Source organism: Conger conger, chromosome 6 (genome assembly GCF_963514075.1).
Source record: "Conger conger chromosome 6, fConCon1.1, whole genome shotgun sequence".
Classification (NCBI taxonomy): Eukaryota; Metazoa; Chordata; class Actinopteri; order Anguilliformes; family Congridae; genus Conger; species Conger conger.
In genome coordinates this window covers 37,946,728-37,956,356 of record NC_083765.1, presented here as the reverse complement: position 1 = coordinate 37,956,356, position 9,629 = coordinate 37,946,728, and positions in this window count along the sequence as shown.

The window sequence follows — 9,629 nt, the reverse complement described above, 5'->3', positions numbered from 1 at the left end:
ACAACAGAATAATTATACATAAGTATCGGCTACATTAAAAAAGAAACAAAAAACAGAAAATGAGCACTAACGAAATAGTGCGTTTTCACTTTAAGAAATATATGGACATCATCGGCTAAATCATAGTGGATTGGAAAGTCGTGACAGAGTGAAACAGCATTATATTTTTTAAGGACTTGTCCAAAGTAGACAATGTGCTATATTAAAGCTGTAATTATTATTTTTGGAACTGGACCATCACTATACATCTGATGAGAACACAGAATAGCCTATGTTTGTAGAAAACTCCATTAATAGCCTAGACTCTGAAACTGATGATAAGTGGGATCTTGTTCATTTTTAGGTAATGTAAATAGTTTTATTTTTACTGATTCGAAAGAATTGCCCACATTTACTTAACCGTGTAGGCTATACCATAGCTACAGACATAGGCTACTGTGTAGGTATACAGTGCAAAGTTATATTTATTTGGCAGGTCGTATTTACAAGATGGGTGGACATTTGCATTATATTCTACCAATATTAGGAAATTAGATTATGAATAGCCTAACTCAAGGAAAATAAACATTTAGCCTAGCTACCCAAACCAATGCGACCTCATATGTAGGCTAGAGATTATTAATTTTTATGACAACAATTTTTATACAATACTTTAATATTGGCAATTTATGTGGGCACGTTGTTCTTTACGTCAGAACGTCCAAGGTACACTACCTTCATATTTTTCCAAACCAGATGCACAGAGACGATAGGCAGGGTAGGCAACACAGGCGGTGTATCGCGTCCCTTTTAATGTGACAACATAAGCACGGGCTCCTATGACGTCATGCCCGTTTAAAATGGGCCGCGCACCTGTCAGGCAGCAGAGAAGATGCAGAGTGAGACGAGGATGTAACTTAACGCTTGCGCGCTGTGGACAGTGCACATTCCAGCGGACAAAGAAAACATTTCTCGTTTTCAAACAAGTTTTTTTAAATATCGCAATAATAAGTTGCACATACAAATGTTATAGGAGCGGTAACACGCCAGTCGTTCAGTGGACGCTTCCCTTAAAGTCTACATTGCAATTTCAATAGCAAGGAACATAGGCTACCGTAATAAGCATCCTTAGAAAAGGTACGTTCATTTTAATACATGTTTACGATATTCTGGTGTGAACTGGTCCGTATGTCTTCATTCGAATTCTGGACGTTTTCCTGTCCTGAATAAGTTTGGCAGATTTGTTAACAAGCGCGCCCACCGGTGAGCGAATCGCTGGATGCGCTTGCTGACAAATCCGCCGGGTTTATCCATTGTATAGAATGCATCACGAGCCCCAAATGTTTCGGACACGTGCAAATGAAGAAATTGGCTTATGTTGTGGCTGCTGAATGCGACAGAGGCTTCTGTTTTGTAGCAAGTGCGTATATACAATTTCTAGCCTATACTGATTAAGCGAAGTTGTCATTCTAGTTGTCTCGTTCAGAACACCTAGGTTAAGTCAATAATGTTGTAGCTACATTGGCGTAGCGTATGCTTCTCCTCAAATGCTTGCAAATGCTTTAGATTTTTCTGCTAAGAGTATTCTTCTTATTGTTTTGAATCCTTTTGGAATCCATAATAAGAAAATAAGTTATGTTTAATAAAACGGGGTTATTGTTCGGTTCAAGCGATGATAATCGACGTGATATTGGGAACCCGCGGAATAGATGGGCTAGCTTATATTATAGGTTATATTATTGATATTAATAAACTATGGAACATAAAAACGTGACTGTTGGCAGTATTAATTAGCAACAATCACGTAATATTTAACTCTCGCTTTGGTATGTAGCCTATAGGCAGATGTATATAAGCAGTAAACTTCCATTTTTTAGTAGCCTATACATTTCCTGAGTCTTACAGTTTGTCCGTTTCACGGTCACCTCTGTCTTAATTTGGTGGAAGGCGAGAGCACAGATGTTTAAGCCTAACAAATGAGCGAATTTGTCCTCTGTGTCCTGAATTGATTATGTAAGTTGTTAATTAATTAAAAGTGGTTCCCCTGCTCTGATCTAATGTCCTTCATTAACCGTAGAAAGGGTCGTGCATATCGAAACATTTTGTCAATGAATGCGGCATTGTTCATCTTAAAATTGTAGTTTGTCGCTGGCAGTATTTTAGCCCTACACAGTAATTGTCCAGTGTTAATTCAACTCTCAATAACAGATTATGTGAGTCCAATAGGGGCCATTGGTAGGCCTTCTCGGAAATAGTTTATTTAACACTGAACATTTTACTGTTAGTCATAATATGTTCTGATTGTCCACAACTGATGGCAGTGACTGATGTGCGCGTCCATTCTGACTAAAAGTAGAACCGGAGACTTGTAACATTAACTGTAGCGCTCACTGTGACATCTTATCTCTATGTCTGATAAAGACCTGACTGTCTAAATCAATTGTCATTCATCATTGAATCTATTTTGGAAGTTTTCAGCTTCTCTTATCCAATGGGAATATTTTGATTTTCTCAAGAGATCAATTGAGTGCAGACTTGAGTGTAGTCACTACTTAGTCCCAAACGACGTTTATTTAAAGCTAGCAAGAGTTCGCAAGTGGCCACAGAGACTATTTAAAACAAGGCATAATAGAGCAGTGATTAAGGTAGGACTAAAGTAACTACCAAATACAAGTATCTAATATCTCTGTCCACTTGCGTTGAGTTCGTTTGACCGATTCATCACGGGCATGCAGCTCGTTCTTTCTTGCAAAGCAAAATTTACAAACTTGACTGACTGTTCAAGGCCAACAGCACCCCGTTGATCTGAAAACGATAGTAGTTTGTTGACGTTGATTGAATTGGACAGGAGGTTCACCGTTATCTCTGATAAGGTCAATGGCTGCCCTTCAAGACTCAGCTGAGGGAGGGGGAAGGAACAGAATCACTATTGATCGTCTTGTATTAGAAGTCATTCTGCCAAGGTTTCGCATTGGTGAATGCGAGCTGCGACACTTGGACCACTAGGTGGAGACATAGAGCAAGCAACCAACATGTTTTATTAGGTGAAATATGCAAGGGCATAGATTACCGCAAGTCGGCAAGGTCTATTTTCATAAATTAGACGTCAAATGTTTTTCTGGAGATTAAAACCAAGACATAAGAGCGAAAATGAGATTGGAAGGATCCGGGGCCTATCGTGATCTCTCTAAGATCTTTAAAAACTATTTTCAGTTACTTTTATTAAGAAGGATTTAATTATAACGAAAAGCACTGTGAAATTACATCAAATTATTTACTGCTCCGTTTTGAAAAGACTAAATGTGATTGAGTGAGAAACATTGAGACGCACAGGGGCTCAGCATTAGTGTGAATCGTATACCGTGTGAGGGACAGAAAAAGTACCAAAAATCTATTTTAATTTAGAGGAAGCTTAGGTATGGAAAGTTATATATGTATAGATGGGCCTACGATACATTTAAGTTTCAAAAAAGTGCAATTATTTGCTCATTTGCTTTCATTGCAATTCACAACAAATTGAAATATTGAATTCCCTTTTACTCGTGGTTTACTTTCTCCTTGTAATCAATAGTGCTTTTATTACTACCATTCAGTATGTTAATAAATGCATGCTAATAAAGCCCGTGGCAAAGATATTGAGACACCTGCTCATTAGTTTGCATAGGCTGTCATGTCAAGGGTGGGTTTATTCATTATTATCCATCCTGGATTTACTGATGGTCCTATATCCTCCATCAGTCAATCAATCAATGAATCAGTCAACAAATCAATCAATTCACCCACTAATCAATCCTTGTTTTGTATAATGACATCTACAAAAAAACTGTAACACAATACTTAACAATATGCCTTGTGACTTAAATTATTTTTCAGACAGTGGATCGAGAACAACAGGACTTGGGTAGGGTATAGATTTGGATTGCTGGGGACAAGCTTTGAGTGAGAAGTTGAATTCAGATTTTTATCTGCCAGTCCACTTCAGTGTCTCAGGCAGGGAGCGTGGTGGTTGTGTGTGCTGCTCAACATGTAGGAGACACGGGGAGACGTGCCGCCTCTCTCAGGTTTAACAAAAGGGTGGGAGCCGTCCTCTCCCAACTGGTGGCCCTGTCCCGAGTGAAGAAGCAACACAGGTCCCGTTGGTTCCCTGGCATATTTTTAAAAACTCTACACACAACCCCCTTAAATCCACAGTTGAGACAGAAGGTGGAATGAGGTAATCTAGCCCCTCCAGAGAATTCTCAGAGGAGTTCCTGACCCCCTGGGTGAATCAATCTGCTGTGTTAATTGCTCATTTTGCGAGGGTATTTACATTAGTCCTTTAGGATCAGCGTCCTGTCCTTGGCCAACTTGTCGAGACTGGTGGGAGGAGGAGCTCACCTGCCGCACTACTCGAAAGGGTGTGACCATTTAGCCTACCTGTCCTGCCACTCCTGAATGAATGTTCACCTGGAGGTCTTTACTCACTGTGCATTGCTCTGTAGCACTCCTGCTGTGGCTGGTCCACTGACAGTTGACCTCACAATGGAAAGGCTGATAATGTATTAAACCCATTGGACAAATTGATACATCTGAGAAACGACAGAAATGACAGAGATGTACGGCTGAGTTGTACAGAGGTGTTTATTCAGATTGTTACGATCAACAAAAACAACACAGGTTTAACATAACTGAACATACAATCCATATTTTTGATATAAGGTGTTTTTAGAGCATGTATGTAAAGAAAACAAAATGTGCACTTAGATGCAATTGTACACATGATACAGCCTGAAGTGTAATAAAAACGACGTGTAGGCTATTGAAGATTTAGGTACTTGAACCAGCATATGCCATGTGACAATATTCAGTGTTTTAATATCGGGTGTATATTATGAAGGGTCAAGAACATATTATAGCCTAATGTTTTTTCCGGTATTTATATTTCCGATCATATTTACAATTTATTGATATACACCATATAACGTTTTGCTATTTGTTCAGATTAAGTCTTTAATGTTTTGGCGCTTTTTTAAATTATTTTTTTAAATTGGCTTTCATTCTACCTGAGATATTGTCATGTCTGGTTGTTTCCTCAGTAATGAGATGGATGACTGTTGAGGTTTTACGCACTGTACTCTTTGCGGGACCAAAGGAACGGGCCCATTTCCTGTGTATTCGTGGAGAGTCGTTAGCTGCATTATAGCAATCTGTCACGGAGGCATTTGCCATAACCGCGCTCGGGCAATAGAGTAATGCAGCCTTTGTTTGCAATATGAGTACCGAGGCTTTTAAGCTGATTAAACGGCTTTCTCTTTTAAAAGATCTACATTATTCAGCTCGCATTTTAGTTTTCAAAATAATATAATGGCATATTCCCTCAAGACAGTCCCTTAAATCAATGCTACGGTACAAAATATTTTTTAATCTTTGAATATGCTAAACACGTTGCCGGGGCTGTTACGTTTTTTAGTGTTCGCTGTGCGTCAAGTGCGTGCTATCTGTCAAACGAGTGCCTGCTGTATGGTAATAGTGTGGTCTAAATAATTCAGGACCTGTAGATTTCTGAATATTTCAGTCCTTAACTATATATTACGTTTAGTTAAAAACATGAATTAGATAGCTAAGACGTGAGACGTGTGAGATTTCATTTCAATTGATTACAGCATGCCCTACATTAGATTTCTTATCAATTCGCTACTGTAAGAGCATACTGTCACAGAACGCACGTGAATTATGGATAGATTGCTTAAGCTATACCCTCTCGTGTATAATTCTATACCGTTCACTTTTTAATGAGATTTGAAGCTCGTGCTTTTCTTCTTAGATGAAATATTAACCTGCCCTGTTCTGCTGTTGCATTTTAGCGTGCGTGTGTGCGTGCGTGCGTGTGCGTGAAGGAGAGATGGGTTTAACTGTAAAATTCACCAGCCGTGATTAGGACTGCGGAACGTGAATTTTTCATGTTCAGTCTATAGTGGAGATGTTTTGATGTATCATAAATCACATACGTTGCAAATTTTGCACTCTGTGTCACTGACGGATGTTTTTGTGCCACTTTTGCTGGATTTACTTGCAATTAATCCCGTGAACATTCATAGTAAGATGATCCATGGCTTGATATTTTTAAAAATATATTAATATTTCAATTATTATTTTAATATTGAATCAGATAAGTAGCATAATGAACTCTCACTGTACTGAAGGTTTAACTTTTATTTTAGTCAGAAAATATGCTTCCATTTCAGAAACACTGAAATCCCATTCCATTTCTGAGAGGGCTGACTCAGGCCACCTCTGGAAGGGAATTTGAAGAAACTGTTACTTAGAATTATTTTCACTCAATCTCAATGTGCCAAGCTCAAAACTTTGCAAAATAAATTGCACTTTGAATTATTTATTGAGTAATAGGGTATAGGGACAGTTTGGGGCAGTTTTTGAGGCCAAATTTAGTAATCCTTGCTAAAATTCTCCACAAGGAATTGTATCGACTCGGGGTGGCTGAATCAACATTTTGACAAAGATCTATGTAATATTTCAATTGTTTTCAAACTGAAAGTATAGATTTATTTAGGCCAAACCACAGTGTAATTGAATCTTCCCCTCCCACTCAAGTTTTTTTTAATGAAAAGATGGAAATGTTGGCCTAGTCCTATGTGTTTAGACTCCTGCAATTATTTTGCTGTCCTATAAGAATGGATAGAGTAGAAATGTGCATTGTCTTCCCTCAATATCTTTCTCAAGCATATCTGCAACAGCACTTTTTGTTTGTAGGTTATGCCATGGTCTCAATTGTCTGCAGCTGGAAATGCTAACATTCATTTGGATCAATACATTTAATCACTTTTGTTTAATCAATGACAGCTGGCTGTAGAACACAGATATATGAATCTTTAGAGAACAGAATATAATATGTCTCTGGGATGTTCCCGGTTAATTAATAACACTGCATGTCTTATCTTGAATGATCATTTCTATCCTATGTAAATGTTTGAGGAATCATGTTTAGGATAGGACAAAATGTGATTGTTTGCAATAATGCAGCATGTGGTTATATTTTTTGAAGAGTGGAAAAAAACTTTTATTGTCTGAATTCAACATTTTTCGCAAGAATAAAAAGCTCTTCCAAAAAATATTTTCTTACCTTCTGTCAGAGTTTGGATACACTGATTATATTGAATATTTCATGTACAAATAATGAATTCTCAGTGATTATATTTAATACCCGAACTATGCTTCACTGTTAGTGCCTGCTTTTTCATGTAAAATCCTTTAATAGGTGAACACATTTCTAAAATAATAGCAACATTGACGAATAACAACAGCACAAGAAAAATCACACTATAATTGGAGCAAGATGATCTGGGCTGGCTTCACAAGTATGTTTTTTGAGGTTAGTAAAGCTAACCAATCACAACCGTGGACTAACTGTATACGGTTCTGTCTGCATTCTGAGAGGTTTTATGATTTTGAGCTTCAAAGACACCAAAGTGAATGAAGCAGATAGGAAACACTATATCTTTCATTTTTCAATATATTTATAACATGACATTACATTACATCATAGTGACACTAACACATTTGTCACTCAAAATGTCAGTTAGAACCTTAGAATTCAAAGGTCTCACGATGTTAAAGAAAGTCAAAAGGAACACAATGGTATAAAATGAGAAAAGAGTCCATTAGAGCCAAGAGCCCTGAGCCCCAAGCATATCCACTTCATTTACAGGAGCACAAAGGAAGGAGCATAAAAGACTCTTCAGCGATGCATTCAGGATTGGCAGGACAGGGTGTACCAATAAAGTGCACACTCGCATGCACACACACATGCGCACGCACTTTACAATTTACATTTTAGGCACTCAGCCGGTGCTCTTATCCAGAAAAATGTACACAGCCTGCCTTCTTTGCATACGATCCATTTAAACAGCAGGGTATTGACTGAAGCAATGCGGGTTGAGTACCATACTCAAGGGTCTAACAGCAGGGCCCCACCTGGGAATAGACCTTATTCACCTCAGGAGTTACCGGCTCAATTCCCTGTCCATTATATTACACTGCTGCCCCTTGCATGTGCACCTACATACAGCACATTACACACATACTTAATGTCTGTGTATACACACACATACTCATTCATAAATTACGCAGAATCACATGTACACGCAGTACAGTACACAAACACATTATATACACTTATGTGCACTTCATAATCCTGGGACATGGGGTAAACATAGCCGGTCAGACAAGTCATTCAGCTGAGCTGAGAGGGGCTTTTAGTGACTGCCGATGGTTGGGGACATCCACCCCCATTAAAGAGGCCTGGTGTTTTTGTGTTTGGTCACAGAGGCATGAATTACGGCCCAGTTATGCCATCGCTGCCCTTAAAGTGTGCCTGCCGGCGACCCAGTTACTGCTGGGGACTTCTCCTCGAAAGAGTACTGAATTCTAACTGCCCACTGGACGCACTCTAACAGCCTCTTCCTCTGGAGGAACTGCCCTTTCTGCTTCAAAGTAGAAAACCCTTGGAAAGGGAGCTGCTGGCTGGAAAGCACTGTTCTCAATGAAGACACTGACTGCACACATGATCTTTCTCTCTCACATGCCCACCCTTACTTTTTCACAGCACTGTATGTGTGTGAATTTGCCTTTTTCCTGATTTCCTCTATTGCATAGTTTTCACACTGAATGGTTTCAGATCTTTGACAAAATGTATTATTAGACTAAGAGAGTCTGTGTAAACACAAAACACTTTTTAAAAATGATTGTTTCATTGATTTAATGAAAAAAGTTATCAAACATCCATCGCATAGCCGTGAAATTAAATAACTGGTTTCACCACCTTTAGCAGGAATAATTGCAACCAAACACCTCCTATAATTTGACTTTGTCTTTCACATCGATGTGTGGCCATTTTAACCCACTCTTCTGCTTTGATAAAGACATGTGAACTCCATGAACTGCTCTTTTCAGGTTCTGCCACAGCATCTCCATTTCAGTCACGTCAGGACTTTGACTTTGACCACTCCAAACTTTTGACTTTTTGTTTTACTATTTTCAGGCAATTAAATGTGGACTTGCTTTTGGATTATGGTCTTGTTACATAAGACAATTATGCTTCAGCTCATGGGCAGATGACCAGACATTCTCCTTCAGCATTTTCTGGTACAGAGCAGAGTTCATGGTTCCTTCAGTAATGACAAGTTGTCCAGGTCCTGAGGCAGCAATGCATCCACACAGCATCACACTACCACCACCATGTTTTACTTTTGCTGTTCTTACTGTGGAATGCTGTATTTCCTTAAGCCAGACATAATGAGACCTGTATCATTCAAAATGTTTGTGTCCATAGAACATTATCCAAAAACGGCTTGGAGATCATCCAGATGTTTTTTTTTTTTGCAATTGTGAGATTCTCTTGCTAAGCAGTGGTTTACTTGCTACTCTCTCATAAATCCCTTCTTTGCCCAGTCTCCTTCTTATTGTAGAGCCATGAGTACTGATAAACTGAGACTGGGGAGGTCTTTGGATGTTCTTCTGGGATCAAGTGTGACATCCTGGATTAGTTGTCACTGTGCCCTTGGAGGAATTTTGGCAGGCCAGCCACTCCTGGGAATATTAACTGTTCCAATGTTCTCCATTTGGGAGATAATGGTTTAGTGGAGTCCCGGAAC